Source organism: Tenrec ecaudatus, chromosome 9 (assembly GCF_050624435.1).
Source record: "Tenrec ecaudatus isolate mTenEca1 chromosome 9, mTenEca1.hap1, whole genome shotgun sequence".
Taxonomy (NCBI): Eukaryota; Metazoa; Chordata; class Mammalia; order Afrosoricida; family Tenrecidae; genus Tenrec; species Tenrec ecaudatus.
In genome coordinates, this window is record NC_134538.1 from 150,188,056 (window position 1) to 150,213,712 (window position 25,657).

General features: G+C 48.0%; 1 protein-coding gene and 1 long non-coding RNA gene across 3 annotated transcripts in view; both read left to right on the forward strand.

Moving 5' to 3' along the window:
* The window catches only part of MKLN1 (muskelin 1), a 337,081-nt gene that overhangs the window by 119,287 nt on the left and 192,137 nt on the right, over positions 1-25,657 (forward strand). The window lies entirely within an intron of this gene.
* LOC142457317 (uncharacterized) lies at positions 17,910-21,857 on the forward strand. The gene is made up of 3 exons (XR_012786132.1): positions 17,910-18,004; positions 20,410-20,553; positions 20,924-21,857. It is a non-coding gene; the product is annotated as an uncharacterized LOC142457317 (long non-coding RNA).

Consider the following 25,657-nt stretch of genomic DNA (forward strand, 5'->3'; position numbering starts at 1 on the left):
TCGTGATGGTGGGGGAGGAGGAAGCATTTAGGAACTAGAGGAATGTTATATGTTTCATTGTTGCTACACAGCACCCTGACTGGCTCGTCTCCTACCCTTCTATAAGGGGATATCCAATTGCCTACAGATGGGCTTTGGGTCTCCACCCTGCATTCCCCCTCATTCACAATGATAGGATTTTTTTATTCTGATGATGCCTGATCCCTTCAACACCTTGTGATCACACAGGCTAGTGTGCTTCTTCCATGTGGACTTTCTTGTTTCTGAGTTATATGGCCGCTTGTTTACCTTCAAGCCTTTAAGACCTCAGATGCTATATCTTTTGATAGCCGGCACCATCAGCTTTCTTCACCATATTTGCTTATGCACCCAGTTGTCTTCAGGGATCATATTGGGGAGCTGAGCACACAATGATATGATGTTTTGTTCTTTGATGACTGATAACTGATCCCTTTAGCACCTTGTGATCTGATAGCCGGGCACCATCAGCTTTCTTCACCACATTTGCTTATGCACCTGCTTTGTTTTCAGTGATTGTGTTGGGAGGGTGAGAATCATGGAATGCCAGTTTACTAGAACAAAATATTCTTGTGTTGAGGGAGTACTTGAGTTGGAGAGCCAATGTTCATCTGCTACCATAATACTAAACCTATACATATATAAACATAGATCTATTTAAAGGCATTTAAAGGGAACATGATTTCAATCCCTCAATGGTGCCAAAACGGCCACTTGGTTATGTCTGTCATCCATTAAAGAATGCAGAATTCTCTGGGGGAAGAATCCTTAAAAACTCACTGTCATCAAGTTGATTCCAACCCGATAGGACACTTGGAGAACTGCCTCTTTGGGTTTCTAAGATTTTAAATCTGTATGGGAGCTGGCAGCCTCATCTTTCTTGCAAGAGCGACTAGAGGGTTTGAACTGATGACCTTGTGGTTAGAAGCTTAGGGCATAGCCTTCTCCACCCCCAGGACTCCTTCTGGAGAAGGGTTGGAAAGATGGAAATTCCACTTTCACAAGTACATCAGCCTAGCTATGTCCCCCCAAACCTGAGAGCTTCACTATTTGATGTTTTTATTCCATAAAGGTTTCTATGAGTTAATAGCAGCAGTTTTTTTTTTTTACTTTCCCTCACATGACTATTCCAATACACATTTATTACCTCGATCATTCTTCCCTACTGGATCTGTTATGTCACCTCTGAATTTTAAATATTGATCTTTGCTAGTACACACTCCTGATTTATGCTTCTTTTTTGAGAGAAACTTATTATTTAAAACACTTTAAGTTGCATATTGTGCTGCTGCCAGCTAAAAGCATCCTCCATTAGTAGATTTTTTTTTACTATTCTTTACTCATCTGCATGAATTTTTTGAAAATTGTCTCATTTCATAATTATATCAGGATTCACTTGGGTTTGCATTGAAATCGACTGTTAACTTTTGGGAGAACTTACAGCTTCATAATCATGACTAGTCCAATTTATAAATAAGGTATATAACTTTATTTATTCAAATTTCCTTTAGTATGATTTTCTCCATATAAATCTTCTGTATTTTATGGCACATCCATTCCTAGGCACTTTCTTATTTATTGTTATAGGCAATGAAGCTATTACTTGCTATTAAATATCACATGTGATGAATATTGAGCTATAAGGTTACAGTTGATTTTTGTATATTGCTCTTATATCCAGCAACTTTGCTGAATGATGTTAAATTCTAATATTCTTTCCATAAATGTCCTATTATTTTCTTCATGAATATCCATATTACCTGAATAAGAAGGGTTCATCTCTTATTTTCCCCTATTCTGCTGATGGAGGTGCCAGTCTTGGAAGCAGGTCCAATTTCCAGTCACATGCCCTGTCATTCTGCCTAGTCATTGCTTTGTGTGAGACTCATCTCTAAGCAGTACTCAGCTTCTTTTGTCTCTTTCACAGGCTCATTTTTGGGGCATGGAGCTTGAGGGCATTCAAGCTAGCTCAAGTTTTGAGCTGTGGAGCTGGCTTTTCTTTGCACCCACTCTCCTTACCCCATGAGTATCACTTCCTCAGCCCCTGCAGATAAGGATCCTTGGTGGTACTACAGATTAAGCATTGGGCCTAATTTCCTGACCCAAAGCTCTGGTAGTTCAAACCCACAAGCCACTCCAAAGGACAAAGCTGAGGCTGTCTGTTACTATAAAGCTCGACAGGCTAGAAAACCTTAAGAAACAGTTCTACTCTATCCTATACAGGGTCTCACTGAATCACAATGGACCAGATGGCAGTGGGGGGGGGGGGTTGTTTGTTTGCTTGGGTACCCTATATGGTTATTTAAAACACAAAACAAAAACAAAAACCCTGTGTTTGAAGTACAGCCAGGGTGCTCCTTAGAGGCAAAGATGGTGAGACTTCATCTCACATACTTAGACAAGCTGTCAGGAGAGGCCTGTCCCCAGAAAAGGACATCATGTTGGTGAAGCGGAGGGGCAGAGAAGGACGAGAAGGCTCTCAAGGCGATGGGCTGACACACTGGCTGTAACAACAGACTCCAGCGCAGTGACCATTGTGTGGCTGACACAGGACCAGGCAGTGTTTCCTTCTGCTGTACATGATGTCGCTATGGGTCAGAACCGACACAATGGCATCTAACAACAGCAACATATAGGCTGTGAAGCCCAGATAGCACTGTAGGGAGAACATAAGATTGTTAATCGCAAGGTTGGTGATTCAAACCCACCAGCTACTCCTCAGGAGAAAAAATGAGGCATTGGGTTGTGATTCACAGTGTTGGCAGTTTGAAACCACCAGCATCTCCACGGGAGAAAGACTGGGCTTTCTATTCCGTTACAGTCTCAGAGACTCTCACGGATCACTATGAGTTAGCAATGACTCGATGGCAGTGAGTGAGTGAGTGAGTGAGTGAGTGAGTGAGTGAGTGAGTGAGTGAGTGAGTGAATAATTCAATAAAGATTTGCAGAACCTCGGAAACCTTATACAGGGTCACTCTGAGTCAGAGTCTACTTGATGTAAGTGAGATAGATGTTGGGTTGGAAGCACTCACTCGCCTATAACAAGAAATTTACAAAACGGATACCTGGTGCACAGACTAGAAGTCTTTCTGCCCATCAAAAATAAAGGTGGTCCCACGGAGTGCAGAAAGCATCCAATAATACTCAGCAAAATTCTGCTGAGGATAATTCAAAAATGGTTGCAGCACCACATCAGAAACCCAAACTAGATTCAAAAGAGGCCATGGAACAAGATGACATCGTTGCTGATGTCAGATGGATCTGGGCTAACACTTGTGTTTTATTGACTAGGCAAAGACATGTGACTGAGCGGATCCTAGTAAAGTGTGGCGAACAGAGCCAAGAATGGGAATGTCACTTCATTGTGCGCATGGGGAACCTGTACACAGACCAAGAGGTAGTTGTTTGACCCGAACGAGGGACCACTGCATGGCATCAAATCGGGAAATGACTTTGTCATTGTGTTGTATCCATGTTCTGCACCTGAGAAAACAAAGGCTCTTATTTAATTGTGGCACAAAAGAGCCACAAGTCTCCGACCTCCTCCAGAGCCAGCTTTGCAGTGTTCACCTTGGACCCATTACTATGTAGCCCTCGATGAAAGTTTTTGTAAGGACGAAACCAAGCTCTGGACTCCTGTGGGGGCGGGGGCTTTATCTCCCCCAGGCTGTCTGCTGAGCTGAGGTTTTCCTAGGATGTGGCAGCACCATGGTTTTCAGGGCTCAAGAGCAAGGAACTGAAGGACAGGAAGAAGAGTAGCAAGCACTGACTATAAGCAAAGTGAGCGGGGAAGGAACTGTCAATGGTGTTTCATCTAGAAAGTGAATTTTGATTGAGATTTTAGATACGTTTTCCTATGAGTTCCCTTATATAAACTAGCTTAGTATGTAAATATAATCAAAATAGCATTCATTAACATTGCAAAGCATAATTATTAAAATATGTAAAAGAGCCAGCTGCAGCAATAGAAGCTAAGACGCGTAAAAATAAAATGGTCTGTTGAACAAGTATTTCTTGAACTCCTACTATGTGCCGGCCCTGGACAGGAAGTGGGGATCGGAGGACAAATAACACAGGTCCTTGTGCAGTGGGCAATCTAGCTGGATCAACGGATGGCCATCTCAATATGAGGGAACAAGCTCTTTCAAGCAACGCTTGTGCCAAAATGGCCACGCACGGATAATGGTCCACGCACGGATGCCGGGTATCTAGCAGAATACTGTCCACCTGATGGGCACTGGAGAAACATTTGACCTTTCGGTCTCTCTGGCACGTCCTCCATGCTACAAACACAACCAAGGCCTCAGAGCTGGGTGAGCCAATTCCATAAGCGGAAGCACTTGGGCACAGAAGGGGGAGAATTGGACATCTTTTCTGAGTTGGTCGTTGTCTTCTGCACACGAAATCTTCTGTTCTTGTGGGTGAGACTCATCTGAGCTCTTTGGGCATTTAGATTCCTGAAAGATGCCTGCTGGTTCCCTTTCCTACCCCAGCATGGGGGGAGAGACTCTGTAAGGGGAGAAAAGACTCAAGTGGAAGGAATTCTGTGACATGCAAGCATGTGGCCAGGGGACAAATGACCCTCTGCCCTGGTCACAGCCCGGTGGGAGGAGAGGAGAAGGGAGCTCATTAGCAGAACCCAAGGCTCCTTCTGCTCCCTCCCTTCTCCTCAGGCCACTCTGTTTATTCTCCTGTATCTGTGGGTTGATGTTGGTGTTTCTCACTCGGTCAAAAATAGAGAGAGCAAAAAAGCGTTGCCTTGAACTTATTCTGGCGCTCCTGCCTTGTTTTTTTCTTTTTCCCTTGCGTGTTTTGGTTTCCTCTTGTTCTGCCCCTCCCTTCTCCCTGCCGGTTTCTCCGCCTTCCCCCAGGACTGGCAGGCCCCCATTTCCAGAGGCCAGTTACAAGGAACGGAACCACCCTCGACTCTGCCTGCAGCTGGTGCTTTGGGCCCAGCTTGTTGTTCAGAATACATATGAGGACAGGCGTGCAGCATGTGTCGCTGGGTAGCTGGATGACCCTGGCCTTGTTGTCCTCAGAAGTAATGTTCCCAAGACCTACAGGCAGACCTGAGGATGGGGTTTATAAAGATACTGGTAATAAAAGGTGACCATCAAGAAGATTAGGAAGGGGAAACAAAAGTATTCAACTTAAGACAAATTACAATGGCGGAGAAGGAATGCACAGCCCCATCCTAGGTCTGGCGGCTTATGCGGCTTTCCCTTGTGCTGCCTGGGATAGATCAAATCCAGCCTTTGGAGAATGTGCAGGCCAGGGCTTGAGGAATTTCCATTTGCATTCGGTGGAACGCCCCACTGCTGGCCTCCTCTTGCTTTGGCTCTGGGACTGCATGTGGACAGATCCGACCGGAACAGAAGTGCCCGCCTTCTGCTCCCAGGGAAACCATGAGAAGCCGAGCCAGAGGCTCACACCTGTTGAGCTCAGGTGTCTCCCTGGTGCCTCCCTATGCTGGTGTGGGTCCCAGTCACTCACAGCACCAGTGGAGGGGTTCACTTCTGGAGAGCTGGTTGGGCCACTTACATCGTCTGTGTAACAAACAGTATTCTAAGCGCTTGTGATGACTAACACCCACACCACTCTCTCCTGTGACTATTGTGAATCTCATCCCTTTATGGATGGAGAAGGAGCCCTGGTGCTGTAGTGGTTACACGTTGGACTGCTAACCACAAGGTCAGCAGTTCGAAACCACCAGCAGTTGCATGGGAGAAAAACAGGGCTTTTTACTCCTATAAAGAGTTACAGTCTCAGAAACTCACAGGAGCAGTTCAACCCTGTGTTTTTTTTCTGTTAATGATTTTATTGGGGGCTCGTACAACTCTTATCAAAATCCATACATACATCCATTGTGTCAAGCACATTTGTACATTTGTTGCCATCATCATTCTCAAAACATTTGCTTTCTGCTTGAGCCCTTGGCATCAGCTCATTTTGTTCCCCTTCTCCGCTCCCCCCTCCCTCATGAACCCTTGATAATTTAGAAATTATTATTATTTTGTCATATCTTACACTGTTCGACGTCTCCCTTCACCCACTTTTCTATTGTCCATCCCCCAGGGAAGAGGTTATATGTAGATCCTTATAATCGGTTCCCCCTTTCCACCCCACCCTCCTGGTATTACCACTCTCAGCACTGGTCCTGAAGGGATCATCTGCCCTGGATTCCCTGTGTTTCCAATTCCTATCTGTACCAGTGTATGTCCTCTGGTCTTGTGATGAGTCCATGTCAACTCAATGGCAGTGAGTTTCATTTTATTTTATGGATGAATTAGCTGAAGCCCAGAGAGGCTGTAGGAATTAAAACCTCACCCCAGCTTGTACATGGTGCCGCCTTCCTTGTGGGTGCCCTGGCCCACATAAGCAAGTCCATTGCCCGGGGCTCTATCACCCACCAGGTGAGTTTGCAAGGGGCCGAGCCAGGCTCTCAGCCCAGCCCTGTGCATGCTCCCTTGGTTGGCCGGGGTTGGGACAGCAATGGACAGTTTCAGGGCAGACCCCCCTGTGAGGTAGTAACCGGTCTGCAGAAGCACCCATGCCCTTTGCCTCCCGACTCTGGAAGACCAAGCGGTGGCCCTGAACGTCACCAAGATCTGCCTGGGCCTCCTCTTCTCCCACTCGCTGTGCTCCGCTTAGCTTCCTTCCCTAAGAACCCAGTTATCACGGGAGTAACAGAAAGGAACAATGCGTTTGGGATCCGCTGCTGACACAGGCTTGTGAAACGGTTGCAGAAAGCCTATCGTGGCCCAGAGAAACAAGGGCAGTGCAGGTGTTGCGTAGCAACCAAATCACCTGGGTGTCAGATGTTGACCCAAGCCCCAAACAGGCAGCTCTGCCCTGCTCAAAGATGGCGACCAGCACACATTCAAAGCCATGTGGCTGGCCACCATCTTTGAGGAGGGCACAGACGACTATTCTACTGAGGTCAGAATCTGACAGGCGAGAGATTTGGTTGCTATGCAACACAAACACTGCCCCTGTCTCTGCTGGTCCTGTGCTGACGCTGCCTCTGAGGCGTGAGAGGGAGGTTTGTCCCTGACTGCTCCTGCCTCCCGCCAGCTTCCTGTTCACAATCCTCAGACCTTGGCTTATTTCCCATCCTCCAAATGCTCTTCCTGGCTCCCCTCCCCACCCACCACCCACCCCTCCCTTCAGGCCCTAGGTTCTCAGCCGGCTGGAACTGGTAGAAAGGTAATTCCTGCTAAGACATGAGCCAATGCTATCTGAGGTCTGGCCTCTCCGCTGTAGACTGTATTTACATCTTGGCCACTAAGTGAAACTCCCCTCATGTCCATCGATTTGACTGTGGGGCCCAGCCTTCGCATCAAGGGTCTTCCTGGTCTTCCCTGGCCCCTCCTTCGTCAAGCACTATGTCCTTCTGCAACAAAGTGATCCCTCCACGTGGCACATCCAAAGCAAGCCCATCATTAGACTTGGTTGGCTTCCAGCATCACAGCAGGACCACCTGCCAGGTGGGTGGCAATGATCCCTAATGGACCAAACCCATCGCCATCCACTCGATGCTGACTTGTAGCGACCCCTACAGGACAGGTGAGAACTGCCCCTGGGGGTTTCCAAGGCTGCAGATCTTTAGGGGAGCCGATGGCCTCCTCTCTCCCCTGCAGAGCTGCTGAGCAGCTTTAAGCTGCTGCCCTTCAGGTTCACAACGAAGGGCTTAGCTCCCGCACCTCCAGGGCTTCTCCAGTGTCATTGTCACGGCTGCCCTTGAGTTGATTCTGACTCATAGCCCTGTAGGGTAGAGGGGAACTGTCCTCTTTGGGTCTCCTGAGACCTTAAATCTTTAAGGAGCAGACAGCCTCATCTTTCTCCCATGGAGGGGCTGGTGGGTTGGAACAACTGACCTTTGGGTGAGCCGCTTGAGGGGAGCCCATGATGCCACCAGGGTTCCTGGTGCATCTTAATAGGGATCCTCAAAACCAAATGTATAAAAACTCAAAGGAGCTCCTTGGGCTAGAACCTGAGACTCCCTGACAAGTGAGGGATGAAGGGGCGGGGCTTTGAGAGTTGAGGGAGGGCAGTGTGCTTCATGTTCCCACAGTTACACAGAGGTCTGGACCACCCCTCCCATGGGCGCCAGCAACTCCGCAGACCTCCACACTCCGAATGCCACAGCCTCCATGGGAGCAGAGGCGAGCTGCCTCTGCTTCTGTTCAGTCAGGTTTGCCACGGCCTCAGCCCCAGAGGTCCATCTTAATGGAAACTGGCCCGCTGGGGTATTTCCTCTGGTGACACTGGGCAGCCCATTGAGGTATCCAGGCGGATCTCTGCCAGGAAAACCTGAATTGAAGGGGAGGCTTGACCTTCACAGAAGAGGCCAGTGTCCCGGTCGGCCGGGCGTGTCTGCTCCAGGCAACCCTGTCGCCCAGGCCACGTCTCTGGCTCGTGCACTGTTGACCCAAGGGAGAGACCCAAGCACACGGTGTACATACCAGAATGGACCCGGCCAGCTGTCACTGGGGGCCTGTGCCTGAAGCTCCGTCATGGCTACTCCCTTACAGGCTGTTTCCCACCCGCTGTCCCCACCCTCTTCACTCTCCCCACCTGCCTCTTCCCTGCCCAACCGCCCCACCCCTCCCACCCCCGGCTGCTCTCCCCTGGCTGCTTCTCCGGAAGAGCACCTGCCCAGGTGACTCCTTGTGCGTCCCAACCTTCTTTGCGGTGCTTCCCGAGCCCTTTGCCAACCCTCTCCCTCTCCTCCTGCCGTGCCACTCTGTTGGCATCTGTCTGCCCATCTTGTGCCGGCTGCCATCTCTGCCTCGCTGTGGTTTCATAATTGCCGCTGGTTAAAATTTAAATCGATGGGTTTCAGCCTGAGAGGAATGTAAACAAGGCGTTTCTGCTGCCTTTCAGAACTGCTGACTCCCAGGACCTTGGGAGCCTGTGCTAGGAAATTCATTCAGCTCCCCACGGTTCCCCAGGAGCGTAGCCCCGCCAGCCCCCCAGCTTCTCACAGCCCCAAGATGCTCAGAATCCACGGGGAGGCTTGTCGAGGTTGTGCGGTTTTCCTTTTAATTCAATGAAGCCATCAGGATCCAGTTTCCATTCTGAGGTGTTTGTCTGGTGTATGGAGGTGCGAGAATATGTTAGCAATCTCCCATGACTGGCTTCCCTGGAGAGGAAGGAAGCGAGAGGCACTGTCATTTCCCTGTTGGGGAATTTTCTTGCCGGGGGTGGGGGGGTGGGAGGAACCACTTGGATTTGTGGCGTCAGGCTTGCTGGCTGGTGGAGTCAGGAGAATGGGCCCGTTCTGAGGCAGAAGGGCGAGGGCTGCCCTTGTGTTTGGGGCAACTGCAGGTCTCCTCTGACACCGCTCCCTCTCTGTTTGTTTGCGTTTTGGAGACGAGTATTGATTTGCTAGAGCATTCTGCTTTGCAAGCTTTGTGATCTGCTATCAGGATGGGTTCAGCGGTAATTTGCCTCAGGTCTAGTCAATGCTTTTGATCGTTTCTGGCCGTCTTCTGTCCAAAATCACTCAATACATCCCCATTTCCTACAGGATGGCGTGCGCACACCTATTCAAAGCCTTCTATGAGTTGCCCTCGACCCACCTCCAGCTTCTACCTTACCTGCTGTGCACTGAGTTCACCTGAGAATTTGTCCACCCGCTCCTGTAACATGTCTCAGCGCCCCCTGCATCCTCCCCAAGCCCTCCACAGCATCTTTCCAGAATGTCTTTGGGCCCGTGACACCGTCCTCGCTCCCCCTGTGCAATCAGAACTAACCACTCCCTCCTCCCAGCTCTCACACAGGCCTGTGATGGTCCCTGCCTTATGGCTCAATTACATGTTCTACTGCTCTCCAGGATCCCTGATGGGATAGTGGGTTATGCCTTAGGCTGCTCACCACAGGGTCAGCAGTTTGAAACCACCAGATGCTCTGTGGGAGAAAGATGAGGCTTTCTACTGCTGTAAAGAGTTACAGAAGTCTCAGAAACCCACCAGGGGCAGTTCTACCCTATACTATAGGGTCGAAATGAGTCAGTCTTGACTCAGTGGCAGTGAATACTACACTCCAGACCTATTGCTGTCAGTCACACCACAGGACAGAGGAGACTTGTCCCATAGGGTTTCCAACGCTACAAGTTTTTACAGAAAATGATGGCCTCATCTTTCTCTCAAGGAACGGCTGGTGGGTTTGAACAGCCAAAATTTTGGCTAGCAACCGAGCATCTAACCATCGCACCAGTCAGGCTCTTTTGTTGATTATAGAGTCAATATTTAGTGTCAGTTTCCCTGGATAACACAATGGGTTTGCATTCAGCTATTGACCGAGAGTTGGGAGTTCAAATCCACGCAGCATCATGGCAGGAAAAAAAGTCCTGGTCATCTATGGTGTTAAGATCAGAGCCAAAAAAAAAAAAAAAAGATCAGAGCCACTGAACACGCATGCGGGGCGCGGCTCGACTCGGGCAACACCAGGAGTCGGAATCCACAAACAGCGGTGAGTTTACCTTCAGTTTAGTATTTGTGCTACAGTCCCTTCCACAATGCTGAGTGAAGGATGAATTTACACACACACACACACACACACACACACACACACAGCCCTACCTAGCACCCAGCCTACCCTAAACACCCCGTACATACACCGTCTTTATTTTTCAACCTCTCTAGAAGGTTGATGTTTGCTGTTAGATTCCATCAAATCACTTCCAGTCCTTGGCAGCCCTGTGTACCATTGAAGCACCGCCCAGTCCCGTGCCATCCTCACCGTTGATGGCATCCTCACAGCCATTCTTCTGAGTGAGCCCATCGCTGCAACACTTGGGTCAGTCCATCTTGTCAAGAGTCATCCTCTTCTTTGCTGCCCCTCTACTTCACCAAGCACGGTGAAAAATGCCCATTTTCCAGAGACTGGTCTCTCCTGATAACGTGTCCAAAGTTCTTGAGTTGGTTCCTTTGGAAGTTCATGGTACTTTCAATATTCTGTGCCAACACCAAAGTTTAAACGCATCAATTCTGCTTCAGTCTTCCTTATGAAGCTAGCAGCTTTGACACGCATATGAGGTGGTTGAAAATACCGTGGCTTGGGTCAGGTGCACCTTAGTCCCATATATTTGCTTTTGCAGATTTGCCCAGTGCGATATGTCCTTTGCTTTGGCCACTGCTTCCATGAACACTGATTGTGGATCCAAGTAAGACGAAATCCTTGACAACGTCAGTCATTTCTCCACGTACCATGATGCTACCTGTTGGTCCAGTCGTGAGGATTTTTATTTTATTTACACTGAGTTGTAATCCATATGGAAGGCTGTAATCCTTGATCTCCATCAGCAAGGGTTTCAAGTCCTCCTCGCTTTCAGCAAGCAAGGTTGTGTCAACTGTGCATCAAAGGTTGTTAATAAGCTTTCCTCCAGTACTGATACTGTATTCTTCTTCATATAATCTATAACATAATAAGTGAATATAGATACATATGAAAATATATGCATATGTGTATATTTTATACATATATATGTATATTTGAAAATAGCTCTTGGGAGGAATCAAGAGGAGTGAAGAAAGGATTATGCAGTCAGACAGGCTTAGGTTCAAACCGTGGCTCTGCTGAGTATTAGTATTAGACTTGTTGCCAACAGCCTTTCAGAGACTTAGGTTCTTAATCCACAAAACGAAGATTCAGGGGAACAGATTACAAGGATCTCCATATAACCTCATCCCTGGGGGGTGGGCAACAGAAAAGTGGGTGAAGGGAAACATCGGACAATGTAAGATATTACAAAAATGATAATAATAATTTATAAGTTATCAAGGGTTCATGAGTGAGGAGGGAGCAAAAAGGGAGGGGGGGAAATTAGGAGCTGGTAGCAAGGGCTCAAGTAGAAAGCAAATGTTTAGAGAATGATGATGGCAACAAATGTACAAATGTGCTTGACACAACGGATGGAGGTATGGATTGTGATAAGAGTTGTACGAGCCCCCAATAAAATGATTTTTAAAAATGAAGATACAGTTAACCCTTGATCACCATGGGAGTTAGGGGCACCAACCACAGCATAGTGAAAAATCCACATGTAACTTTGACTTGCCTCCCTAAAAACGTCACTAGCAGCCAACTGTTGACCAGAGCCTTGCTGAGAACATACACTGCAGAAGAGCATGTATTTTGCATGTCACACCCACAGAGCAGCTGCACTTTCAGTTTAAGATAGAAAGGCCTTTCGAAAATTGTACAAGACCCTGAGCCCACAGGCACCGTCTGTGCGGTGTAGCGTTTGTAGATTTCCTTCTTTTTCACAATGGTCCCTAAGCTGGATTCATTTACCTTCAGATGACTGCCACCACAGCTGCAGACCTCAATCTACAGTGCAGATCAAGCGAAGCAACTTTTTCTTGGAATGTCACGACTTTCCTCGGTCTCTTGGGAGCACTTCCAGCATCATTAGGGGTGCTTCGTGTGAGCCCCAAGGTGTTGTCTGGGGTTGTCCACGATGAAAATACATGAGAACCACCCAAGACCACTTTTTATTTCCGTGCACAATGTACTGAAAGGATGCACTGCTCACCTGGAGGGAATTAGTGACACATGGCATTAAAAACAAGTCTGAGTCAAGGGGAACCATGCAGTTCAAACCCACATTGCTCAAGGGCCAAGAATAATTAGCTCTCATGTGTAGGCATCAGTGAAAAGGAAAAATGAGATCAAGCAAGTAAGCCTGCTGTGATGGGGTATCATGACCCTCTAGGACAAGGGACAGCAAGGCTGTAAGTCAATATGGGAGCAGATAGCCCCATCTCTCTCCCTCAGAAAGGCTGGTAGGTTTGAACTGTTGACCTTGAGGTTAGCAGCCAAATGCATAACCCACTACACCGCCAGGGCTGCTCATGCACATAAAGCACCTATCATAGTTCTTTCTCATCCTTACCCTCTTGATGGTGAAGCCTTTTGCTCTGGGGCACAAACCTTCTTAATCGATTTTCTAGAAAAGCACCTTATATTCATAATACAACTATCCTTGGTATAAAATGCTTCTTTTTTTTAATTGTACCGGTCACTTTTTCAAAGACTTAGCTTGGAAGTGGGGAACGACTTACCATTCATCAGAAATCACAGAGGTTTGGGGGGTGGGAGGAGAAGGCTCTGTTACATCAGTTCAGGCTGGAAACAAAGTGGGACACAAAGTATTTCAGGCCAAAGAACCCCAAGTTTTGTTCCTTCCCATCTTATCCGACAGCCACAAGCATCTGACACTGCCATCTCTGACCTGTGTGGCCTTTCTCCTTAGTCCAGGTAATGCTCGTACTGCCTGGGAATGAGCAGTGCGCATTTGGTGGACCAGCTGACATTAAAAGCTCAGCCACAGCTTCTGCTGCCAGGCCCAGACAGCAGCAGCACACTCTGGTCTCCCAGGGGATGAAGGCTGAGCGGAGGCTGTGCCTGTGTGCACGCCTTGAAGGCTTATCTGGGTCTGCCTGTGTATGAATGCGATTGTGTGTTTGTGTCCATTTGGACTAGGGGGCTAGGCGTTTATACGCATGTGTCACCAGAAGGGACAACAAAGGGACAGCACAGGGCCTAGCCGACCAGCCGAAAGGGGAGGTGGAGGTGACCTCAACCCAAACACAACAAAACAGAGGCAGACGTTGCCTCGGAAGTGGAAGGACGCCAGCGTCCTGCTGCAGAACCACAAATGCCACAATATAAAAACAAAAATGTGTGCTTCTTATTTTACCTAGACAATTGCTATTGCAATGTGTTCTCTTTTTAGCAGGATGATTAAAATGACCCCAAACAAAAATATGTAGTCCTGCAAGCGTGGAAACGCAGAGCAACACATACACATACACACATATTGCTATGCTATGATTTTTTTTAATTGCATTTATCATTATTCCCTTGGTTAAAGAAAAATTATACCTTTGTCTTCTACCTCCACAGAAAAGATTTGGCTCCAGCATTTAAACATTATAAAACCAGATTCCAAGATGGATTTACTGAAGAACATTTAAGAGGTCTCATGATTAGCTCAAATTGATCAATGTAAATAACCTATACGTCACATGAATTCTGACTCATCGTGCCCTTATAGCACAGAGCAGAACTGCCCCCATAGGATTGCCAAGGCTGTCCGTCTTTACGGGGACAGACTGCCGCATCTTATCCCTGCAGAGCTGTTAGCCACTAATGCTTAACCACGTAGCACCAAAACCCACTGCCATTGAGTCGATTCCGACTCAGAGTGGCCCTGTAGGACAGGATAGAGCTGCCCCTGTGGGTTTCTGGGACTCTGTATGGGAGTAGAAAGCCTCCCTTGAAGCAGCTGGTGGTTTCAAACTGCTGACCTTGTGGTTACCAGACCAACCCACTATTCCAACAGTCCTTCAGATTTAGATACAGATATTCCAATAGTAAGGGAATGATTCAAGATGTCAAACTAAGAAATGTCGATCCCAGAGACTTGATTAAAAGGTTTCCATTTCTGGTGCATGGAAAAAAATCTCCATCCTTTCTCCCAAAACGAAAAGAGATCATTTTCTTTTTTATTAGATTCCTTTAACTACCTGAGCCTGTAAAATCTATAGGCTCGGCTTTAAGTGAGATGGTTTGATTTCTTTAAAGTTAATATGACCCTGGAAAGCTTGACATCCTGGCCTCCCATAAGTCCTTTGAATCTATTACTTTATAAGCATAGTCAGAGAAATTGGCTTTCCATCATCTTCTTAGAATTACAGCGGCCTGCGACAACTAGCATCGAATGATGAACTGATTCGCCAGTGCCACTAATAGCCAGAAGTATATTGAGTTTTTCTGGCAACAAACTAGGGAAGTTTTGTGTGCTTTGGTGGAAATGAAAAACAGTATTTTCCAACTGAATAAACAATTAGTACATATGCTAATTTACTGGGGAGGGCAGCCAGTGACGGAGCTTGAAGTAGAACAAGTGGAGAGAAATTGACTCAGGAGGAACCAAGGATGCAGCCAAGGATGCAGTGGGCTGGGGTGGGGGAGGGAGGCTCTGTGCCCAGCACACAGTAGTTGTTCGGTAAATATCCTTGAAGGAAGGAAATGAGGAATACAGTGAGTGAGACGGATACATTGGCATGATGGCGAATGCAAAATGAAGTTTAAATGTTGCTTCTTGACAGGGACATGATTATTTCCTCTATGATACCTGCTTTGGTGGTATCTAAAGATGTATCATTTTCAAAAGTTGTGAGATCCTTTAAAAAAAATCTTTCAGAAATCTTGGGGGAAATGAATCTGCCCCCAAATTTTTTTTGTTTAGTTTTTTAAAAAGTTTTTTAACAAGTCTAAATTGAGTATTATACTTTACATTAAAAAATGTTTTCGGTATAAATTGATTTGCTCACAAAATTATTAAATATTTTAAGAGATATATTCACATTGTTTTTCCCTTTTAGAAAAGTCAGGACTAAAGTGGCTGCCGGCCTCTGAACTCCATCAGATCAAATGTCATTTGGTGTTTTTTTGGTTTGGTTTGGTTTGGTTTGGTTTGCCAGTTGAAGAAAAACCAGCAAAAGCTCCCAAAGAGCAGAAACCCTAAGCATCATGGTAAAAGCAAAACTATAGATTGCTATGTTCTGCCTGGACCCAGCGCCCTCCAAAAAGCATTTATTTTCAGCAAAGATACAGGAAGAAAAAAAAGGAAAAGAAAATAATCTAGGTGGGAGGGGAAGGAAGGGAGAAGACGGAGGTAAAAAGAAACCAAACCCGTTGGCTACCACTTTTTTTAAGCACGTATAAACTTTCAGTTCAATGCATGCATGCCCCCATATTTGTCGCTCCCCATTTTTCTGGACACACACATCTCCAGGGTCCTTTGGGTGTGTTTCCTAACAGAACTCCCTCAATATCTTAAAGCCCACTCCAAAGGGGGCTCTCCAAACTTGCCAACCCAACTCATGTTCTGGAAAGCATGTCCTTTCTAATGATGGTCTAAGGAATGGGTATAAGGAGACAAGGACATGGTATTGACTTAGGGTCCCAAGATCGGTCTTCTAGGATGGAGCTGTAGATTGGAATTTTCCTTCCATGAGCGACAGACGGGCCATGCTAATCTCTGCTCTTCCTGACTGAAGATTCTAACCTCCATTTCCCTGGAGATTCAATGAACTTTGCTGTTTGCCCAGAATCTCTCTCTGGCTCTCTCTCTATCTCTCCCCCCCACCCCCCACCCCCACTCTGAGAAGTGCTGTCGTGGTGTCAGCCTGCACTGCCCTTGAACCAGACAGCTTTCCCTGCTTGTCTTGATCCATCTAAATAAAGCTAACCTACATTTGCTGTCTAATTCATTCGCATGCTCCCTGATGCTATTTAAGGCATCCCTCAAGGCGCCGGAGAAAACAAGATGCCTGATCTCCAGGAGGGAACCTTTAAGTTTGCTGGTCATTTGAGAAATGTAAGAAGCTGAAGGTTCCATTGGGTCTTCAGGGTTGCAGCCATGGTCGACGAAGAAGCGCGCGGTGATTTTTGTTCGGGCGGGATCTGGAAACTTCGAGAAGGGGTGCGGGGAGGTTGTGCATTGGAGCGCCCTGAGTCAGGCTGCCTCCAGAGACTCGGGCCTCGCTTCCTGATGTCCCAGCTTCATCAGATCCAGCTTTCTGAACGATCCGCCTGTATTCCACTCTGGGTTCTGCTGCTGGGTTGGTCCGCTACCCCACGGGGATGAGCCCTGTTCCCATCTAAGAAGACAATGTGATGCTTCCGAGGGAGCCCCCACCCTCATAGGCAGGCATCGGGCTTGCCCCCTCCTCCTCTAACTCAGCCCCCACCTGACATCTTATGAAAGCCACGCGGTGCCTGCACATGCCAGGGAGCAACCGGGAAGGGAGCTAAAGGTCCAGGCTGTCAACAGGACTCCGCTGGGAGCAGCGAGCGGTTTCAGATGGGCTGTTTGTGTCTTCGGATCTGGCTGGCGTGTCAGGTTTGCCTCGTGGGAGGGGGAGCTGCTGTGCACAGTGTGGTGCCTTTGCCCGTGAGCGTCCTGCTGCTGCCCTAAGCACATGCGTGTCCTCAGCACCCGCGTCTTCAGCCACGACTCTCTGACGTCCGTTGCAGTGAGTCAGAAGCCGCAGTGGTAGCAGGTCTATTCCGTCTTACGGTCGCCCAGGAAACCAATGCATCATCCACAGGAAATGAAGGCCCCGGTGGGGAAGGTGCCCAGCTTGGGTTATGAAGTTGGCAGAGGATTTTTTTTTCCCCCAAAGGAGGTCAAACAATAATGCTGCCGGATGTCCGCCTGGGGTGGGAGGTGGATCCCGGGCTTCGAGGCTGTCAGGCAGAAAGCCCTGGAGAAATGAATCAACTAAAAAGAACATGAGGTGGCTGCCGAGTAAGAAATGGACCGACAAGCCAGGGGGCTGCAGACAAGGTCTGATTCTCCCAGGCATCAAGCAGCCTTTCTTTGTCTGCTGGCCGGGGGTCATTTTTGTGCTTTTGGATAGTGTGTGTGATAAAGAGGAGATTGACAGCACACCAAAGGAGGCTTTTCTGCTGTGTGAGATGTCGCTAACCACAAGGGCGGGGGTTCAAACCCACCAGCTGCTCTGCAGGAGAAAGATGAGGCAGTCTGCTTCTGTAAAGACTGCCAGCCTCGGACCCCCTGGGGGGACCGTCCTGCATCGCCCTACGGGGTTGCAGAGGCAGTGGGTTGGGTTGGGCTTCATTTATGCACGATGCAAATGGTTAACACACTTGGCTGTTAAGCAAGCAATTCACAAGAAAAGCCGGGCCAGCGACTTCTAAAAACTCAGCCCCTGGAAACTCTGTAGAGCCGCTGAGCCCTGACATCATGGGGTCACCCGGGTCAGACTTGACGGCACTGTGTCTGGTTTCTCCTCTGGCAAGTTCCTTCCTAGACGATTACACCCTGCTCCCCTGAGCCTCCCACTGCCGGTGTCTGCCGATGTCTGCCGACATCTCCTCTGTTCCTCTCTGACCACGACAACCCAGCGGCATCCACCGGCTGTGGTGTGTACTTCCCGAGACTGTAAGTCTTTTCAATTAGCTGCCAAACACTTAACCTCTGTACCACCAGGGCTCCTAACTGTAAGTCTTGAAAACCAAAATCAGTTCTGACTCATGGACAGGGTAAATAGGTTTTCTAGGCAGTAACTTCTTACGGGAGTAGAAAGCCTCCTCTTTCCCCACCCCCACCCCCCGGAGCCAGCTGGTGATTTCAAACGGTTGACCTTTCCGGTGAGCAGCTCAATGGGTATTCAGGACGCCACCAGGTCCGGGAGCAGACATGGTTGCCTTCCTCCCACAGAGTGGCTGGTGGCCTAGAACTGCAGACCTCGCAGTTAGCAGCCCAACGTGCCATGGCCACGCCCACCACAGGCACTCCTCCACATGTCCCACAGCACCGAGACCCCTGGGCAAGCTCTGCACAGCTGAGAAAAAGTATCTGGAGGCTGCCTGGCTCTTTGCGGAGCTGAATGTGTCCAGGTGGTCCACGCTTCCAAGATGCTTTGGGTGAGAGAGTCTACGCCATAAAAGGCCAACATGATCCTTCCCAGAAGTCCTTGCTTCAGACTCAGGGGATGCTAGAATGAAAGGAAACTCAGAGATCATCCAGTCCTACCACCTCCTGGTCCACATGAGAGATGAGCCCCGGAGAGGTGATTTGTCCAAGGTGGGAGCTGATTAGTGTGTGCGTGCTAGGGGGGCAGTGAGGGAAGAGATAGAAAGCTTGATGAAAAACTCAACCGGTGCTATGGCCACCACACCTGCCGTTGGGCATGTTGACTGAGAGAGACGTGGGCCCCTCCCTCAGGGACTGGACAGTCTACTCCCTTCTGTGTACTCACTGAAAGAGGGACAGCGACAGTCCGTGGGTGCCGACAGAAGTCTAACGGTGGTGGCAAGGCTTCCAGTAACTACAGCTCAGAAGAACCATTGAAACTCGGCACTCTATTCTGGAGGCCATGGGATGAAGAGGCTAGGAGGGTACATTTCCAAAAATCAGAAGGACTGTCATAAAGAGTGGTCCATCTTATGTCGTGTTTCAAACTGGTACAAGGTAAAGGGTGATGGATTTTAGCCCCCCCCCCCCTTATACAGTTTTCTGATCATTCACGCTGATCAAAAGTGCACTCAACTAATTACCAAGAGAGTGAATTCAACCTTCATGTCTTGGCATATTCCAGCGTTCACTCATTCGTTCATCCAAAGCTTGTCTGCAATGCCAGCCATCTGCCACGCGGTGCTACTGAGGACACAAGAGTGCCTAGCACAGTCACTTCTGCAAGGAAGCCCTCATGCAGCGGAGGCCCCCATGAAGCAGACCGACTGTCCACAGGAACGAGATGCTCGTGATGTTGTGGAAGAGGTTCACACATTGGGAAGAACACTGGACCAGAGGGAACGTTGAATTTGTGTGTGTCCATTAATTGCTATAATAGTTTCATCTAATGCCATCTCAGGGCTCAAGCATGATGGGGAGTTCATTTCTCATTCCTATGTGATCATTCAGGGGACAGGATTCTTCCATCTGGTGATTCTTCCTTCTTTAACCTGTGGCTGACTCAGCCCCGGGGCACTGACATCCTACTGACAGCCAGGGAGAGCAAGGAGACGTGGGTTTCGATGGCCGGCCTTCAGACATGCTGCACACAAGTTCTGCTCACATTCCATCTCCTGGCATCCCGTCACCTGGCCTCGCCTAAGAAATGCAGCCTCTCTGTGTGTGAGGAATAAGAGGAACCAGGTGTGCGTGACGATCAACAAGCAAATCACAGACAACACCTTCCAGGTCTGCAAGTCTATGGTTCTGATGGCAGCATCAAGATGGGAACCTTTGTGTTTTCTTGTTGAGTGGAAAAGTCTAATGCTAATGGAATTGGTTTACATTTAATGCCTTCCTTTTGAAGATCTTGTACTGAAGACAGGTAGAGACTAATATGTACGGGATGTTACTTTTGTGTCTAAAAAGAGGAAGAAGACCTGCTAGTGTTTGTATAAATAAGGAGCCCTGGCGGTGTAGTGGTTCCCTATTGGGTTGTGATCCTCATGGTTGGCAGTTCAAAACCACCAGCAGCTCTGTGGGAGAAAGACTGGGCTTTCTACTCCTGTCAATAGTCTGTCTCAGAAACCCACAGGGGGTCACTATGAGTCAGCAGTGACTTGATGGCAGTGAGCTGGATATTTTTTGGTTTGGTGTTTGTATATATATATTTAAAAAACAAAACAAAACACTGGAAGGATATAAAAGTAACCATGGGACCACACAAGTTGATCTGAAATGTGAATCCCACCTAATTTATCATTTAAAATTGTGATAATAAAGAGAGAAAGAAAGAAGCAATGGGGACCAAGGAGGAGAAAGGGGTGGGTGGCGGTCTCGGTGAGAGAGGCCTTCTCCATGGATTGTTGTGGTTTTTCTTTTATTTACAGGTCCTTGTTTTACATTCAGTGCCTACTAACATTAAGTTCTTGGAGGCTTCCTATTGAGGAAGAATGTTGTACTGACAGCCCTTTAGTTTTCCACGAGAAGAGAACTGCTGGGAAGGTGGCCAGGGCCGAACTGAGGAGCCTGAAGTAAGCATCGTAATAAGCAGGATCCCTTTGCTGGCAGCATAAGCCCGTCTTAGAGCCATTGGGTTTTCCGAGAGAAAGTAAAGCCACGGCTTGGTCTTATGTGGCACCAGCCAAAAGGCCGGATGCTCTGTGTGCCCTGTCTTTTTAAAATGAGTGTCATAATCCCAGTAAAGATGACATAAAAGGTCTGAATGGAGTTCTTGTTTTGTAAGACAGCTATGAGAGCTAGAAATCGGAGTTTAGGTGTCTACAAACCCATGTTAGACTTGGAGGCCAGCCTTCTGATGTCCGGCTAGCGTCAGCCCTGGGAGAATGTGATCAGGATGCTTCGTAGCGTCTTCGCAACTCTCTTCTTGTCTCGTCCTCCCAGCAGCCATGCGAAATCACCGGACCTGAAAGAGGGCCTTCAGTACCAATCTTGACTCCCCTTCGGAGATGGAAAGGAAGAAAAAGAAAACTGGTGACCACGACAAATAAAGAGCTAGTGAAAATGGGAGGAGGGAGGTCTCCCTCAATATATAAAGAGCTACTAAAAGTTAATAACCAACACATGGCAAATATCCTAATTGAAGAACCAGTAGAGGTCACCAACTAAAAACTATAAAAGGAGAGCTCCGTAACAATCAAATAAATAAAGATTTTAGTGCTTTTAGTGATGCAGTCTTTTCTTCTCAAAATGAAGAGAAATAAATGATTTAGGAGCTCTGGTGGTGAGATGGGTTACCTGTTGGGCTGCTCACCACAAGGTCAGCAGTTTGAAACCACCAGCCTCTCCTTAGGAGAGCGATGAGGCTTCCTACTCCCAGCAAGAGTTACAGTCTTGGAAACTCACAGGGACAGTTCTACCCTGTCCTAGAAGATGACTATGAGTCGGCATTGACTCGATCGTGAGTTTGGGTTTTGATATTTTGATTGTTAACAAAAGGAAACAAAACCAAACTCTCTGTGACAAAGTCACTTCTGACTCCCGGTAATCTATAGAACGAGGTAGAACTGCCCCATAAGTTGCCGAGACTGTAACTCTTTATGGGAACAAACTCATCTTTCTCCTGAGAAACAGCTGGTGGATTTGAACCACAGACTCTGGTTCCCACCCCAGCGCATAACCCAGTCAATCAGCAGAGCTCCTGGTACTGACAAGGGTACGTTGAAATGAAAAAACAGATCCCTTCCCCTGCCCCCCACCATGGTGGAGACAAGCTGGCAAAACCTGTCCAGAGGTAAATTTAGAAACATGTACTAAAACCTTAAACATGTTCCCAACCCTGTAACTGAATAACTATCAATGTATCTTAATAAAATATTCAGAGAAACGAAAATGTATGGCAGATGATCTTACTATCAATATTATCATGAGTCTAGCAAATGGAGAAACAAATGACCTAGCTGAGGTTTGAAATGGCAGGCTGTTATTTTTAAGCCATGTGAAAGTATTAGTTAAAAACCAAAAGAAAATAGCACGATTCGATGTTTATTTATTTTTTGAAAGCATGATTCAAAACTGTACACAGTGATGCCTTACCAAGAGGTGAATTCTGAAAAATTCTTAAGCCAGAACTGCCTAAGAGCAATTTAAATTCAAAAAGACACACACACGCACTGCCACCGCCACTGCCACCGCTACCACCACCACCAAAAAGAGGGTTTTACAGTTCTTCAAAACTTTAGAACTAGGCAGAGTTCTCTCCTGGGTGAAATCCATTCAATGGGACCTTGCATATCAGCCGAAGTGGGTAGCCTTCCTTAGTGGACTCTCTAAGGGTCATAAGGAAGTCCTTAGCAAGGATCAGAATAGTCGCACAGGTCTGGCTGACCTTGAATCCATGGAGCTATCACTGACAAAGGTTTCAGAACTTTCACCACACCTGGCTTTTAAATGCTTGACTACATTTTTAGCCTTCATCTGAACAAAGGCGATTATAAGCATTTTGATTGAGGCATTCAACGCTGGGACCAATTCTCTCATCAGACACTCAACATTTTCCCCCCATCTCTTGTATGGCGGTTTCCTTATTTCTTGCTGATTGCTACCCATTGCCTGCTAGACTTGGCTAGCGTTTCACACACATTTTAACCCTCTCTCTCCTTCAGGGCCTCCCCTATGGACGGTTGACGCCCCCCCCCACCCCCGTCTCGTACCTTCGTGCCACATTGGTGCTTTTTCTCAACCTGCCCCATGTAAGTCTTTTCTGTTCATCATCATTGTCGCCCCGTCCTCGCTGGCACCCTCCACATTCTCCTTGTGTTTTCAATGATCAGACACCCCTGGGTTAATAATGTTGCAAAATTGAATACAGTAAATCAGCTGGTCACACAGAGCGAGTTGGCCGAGGCCAAAATGGCCAAATCCAATGGCTGTTGCCAGCTGTGGGCGGCAGGCAACGTGGAGACACTTTTTGCTATTGGAACAAAGTGGTCTGCATCGCCCTGAGAAGTCAGAGACGGGCACGCTGCTCAAGAGCACCAGCCTCTGCCAGAGTCGCCGTGCCATCCTCGTGCTCCGTGGAGAACATTGGAGACAATCATTATCAAATTATGCACAAGTAGGCAATCAACACAGATTATTTGTAGGTAGCTCAGATGGTTCACATTGTCTCGATGAGGCTGAGGGTGCGGGCTTGTCCTCCATGGGGGTTATTGCGCACACGGTTATTTAACCAGTTCACACCCGCAGTCCTCGGTTTACAATGGCCTTCCGTGTCAACACTGCTTGTGATGAAAGTCTGAGCTCTCCCTCACTCTCACGGTCAGTTTTCATTATGACCACCCCTGATTACATCTGCATCTTTATAAGCCCAATTCGTGCCTTTGGAGACTGGGGGCATCGCATCTGCAGATCATGCTAGTAAATTGCGTGCTGTGCCATTGTCTGTAGCCCAAACTCTACACGAGGCCAATGCCAAGGCCAATTCCTCCCCTACCCTCCAACCTTCCTGCCACTGCTGTCATCAAACACCCCTCCCAAGGCACGCTCACTGGGGTTCAAAATTCATGTCAATTCCCACACAGAATTCACACTAGGGAAGTTAACAGGTTACAACCCCCAATCAGACATGTTCTGGACACTGTCCTTTGGTCAAGACAGCCTCTTCTTAGCCATGCAGAGAGAACAGGCCTCTCTCTGGCCCTCAGCCCCTTGACCTGGTCTCTGCCATGCTCAGGCAATGCTACAAAGCTCTTTTAGCACTGCTGATAAATGACCAATGAGCACACCACTCCACCAGACGCCTACAATCTAGCTCTCCCAATTAAGCACTTGGCGTCACCCTACTCTGCAAGTGAAGCCTCTTGCCTGGAGGCATTCCATGGGCTGGGAAGCCAACCCCTCTGTTTTGTGTCTGCCTTTTGGTTTGTTGCTTCTGCTCTAGTGTCACGGCTCTCCGTTCCTGGATCAAGGAGGTTTAGTGGGCAGGGATCCCACCGTCCAACAACCTCACGCCACTCCGGGCTCTTCGTTCTTGGTGTGAGAATCCACCTTCCTACTGCAGAGATGGCTCATTCTGGACCTAGCAGGATGGCCAAATTGACTAACCTCCACGTGAGAGTTCCAAATGTTTATAGTCGCAACTAGGTCTGTTAGAAACTACTCGTAATTGAATCACATAATCCTGTCAGCATCCTCCCCCACCTTCTCTTACCCAAACCCATCAGGATAAGGGTCATTTTGTGGGAATTGCAGAGACTGTGGCTAGATGGGCCATATTAAATAACTCACGGTACCACAGGGTGGTTTGTCTTACAATAAAAATCATAAGTCAGGGACTACTTGTATATTGAAGATCAGCCGGAGCAGGTAGCCGTCCTTGGTGAGCCCAGCAAGTGCCTTAAGGAACTCCTTAGCAATGACCACAAGGGAATTGATGTAAATCTGACAGGCCTTGAACCTAGGGAGCCAGGAAAACGGTCCCTCCATTACTCGCCATCTACAGAGAGCAGCCCCTCCCAAGGGCACGCTCACCCGGGGTCTACATGCATCGTCCGAACAATAAGACCAATCATCTCATCCCAGCACTATCCACAGGAGATGATACACTTAACCGACCTTCCTAACGGTGCGTGACCTAGGGCTCTTCCAATTCAAAACCTCAATAGAACCATTAAGAGGAGAAACCTTAGTCATATGATTGCGTAATTTAAAATTTTTTAAATCTATAAGCAAAGGTTGGATCACAATGTTTTCCAGATGGAAGGTACAAAAAGAAGTCAAAAGAGACACTTTTTGTTTTTTAATTATCAAGATTGTTAGAAAAATCAGCTGGTGCCTGATTTTCCTCTCTCTATCCACCCTTCCCCCTAACCCCCCACCCCTGCCAAGCTTGGGGAGCCAAGTCACACCAAGATCAGAATCAACTTAACAGCTATGGGTCAGGGTGGGTGGGGTGCATTTACTCCCTGGGAGCCCCATGGCTGTGAATTCCTATCTAATTAGTATTTTAAGACTGGCTGAAGAGCAGGTCAGCCTTCCTAGAGAATGGTACACTTGTTGCAATGTTCGGAAGGGTACAGATTCACAGCTCCCTTCTCTGGCCTCCAGTGCAATCTCCCGTCTGTTTGCAGGGCCTGCTCCTCCCTCCACCGCCAGAGTAGCTGGCACTTCTTGAAATAACACCATGTCCCTGGACTCCCAGCTCCCAGCTCCAGGCTCCTCTGAGGGCCAGCCCCCTCCTTCCCTCCTCTTCCTCTGAGTCAGCCTGTGAGTCAGCCCACTCTTCAGGGCACTCAGCGCCCCTCCCCCTCCCCTGGATGGCTTTTGTCTCCGTTCTTCTACCTGGTTCTGTTAGATCTAAAGGCAGAGGCGGGGCTGCCCGTAGACTGCTGGCAGGCAGCAAGTGGGAAGATAGCAAGAGTGACAGCAGCAACAGGGCAGACAATTGCTTAGGACACCCCTTCGTGGCTAGTGCTGTGTCTCCACCTGTCTCAGCACCTGAAGGGCCTTCCTCTTCCTAGTCTTGTCTTCCTCACTTCACCCTCCCCCCCACCCCCACCCCCACCCCCACCCCTACCTCCTGGCACACACCAGTCAGTGCTGCCCTCGCTGCAGCCTTTGGGGATTATTGCCCTCATTCCCACGTGTCTGATTTTCCCTCACTCTTGCTGTTCCTTC